Below are 793 nucleotides of genomic sequence, written 5' to 3'. Positions count from 1 at the left end.
TACAAAATATGTGATAGCGATAAGTAAAAACTTTGTCACATTTTTCGCCAAAGGATTTTCAACCTTCTTCTGAAGAAATGTGATAGCAACCCCCTTATCACATTAATTCTCTATAGAGAGATCCAGGAATCTTCTACTGGAGAATTAATGTGATAGCAACCCCCTTATCACATTAATTCTCCATTAAGAGATCCACGATTCTTATATGGAGAATTAATGTGATAGCAACCCCCTTATCACACTAATTCTCCATAGAGAGATCCACGATTCTTCTACTGGAAAATTAATGTGATAGCAACCCCCTTATCACATTAATTCTCCATAAAGAGATCCACGATTCTTATATGGAGAATTAATGTGATAGCAACCCCCTTATCACATTAATTCTCCATAGAAAGATCCAGAAATCTTCTACTGGAGAATTAATGTGATAGCAACCCCCTTATCACATTAATTCTCCATAGAAAGATCCAGAAATCTTTACTGGAGAATTAATGTGATAGCAACCCCCTTATCACATTAATTCTCCATAAAGAGATCCACGATTCTTATATGGAGAATTAATGTGATAGCAACCCCCTTATCACATTAATTCTCCATAGAAAGATCCAGAAATCTTTACTGGAGAATTAATGTGATAGCAACCCCCTTATCACATTAATTCTCCATAGAGAGATCCACGATTCTTATATGGAGAATTAATGTGATAGCAACCCCCTTATCACATTAATTCTCCATAGAAAGATCCAGAAATCTTTACTGGAGAATTAATGTGATAGCAACCCCCTTTTTT

Source organism: Branchiostoma floridae, unplaced genomic scaffold (genome assembly GCF_000003815.2).
Source record: "Branchiostoma floridae strain S238N-H82 unplaced genomic scaffold, Bfl_VNyyK Sc7u5tJ_1494, whole genome shotgun sequence".
In the NCBI taxonomy this organism is placed as follows: domain Eukaryota; kingdom Metazoa; phylum Chordata; class Leptocardii; order Amphioxiformes; family Branchiostomatidae; genus Branchiostoma; species Branchiostoma floridae.
This window is presented reverse-complemented; position numbering follows the sequence as displayed.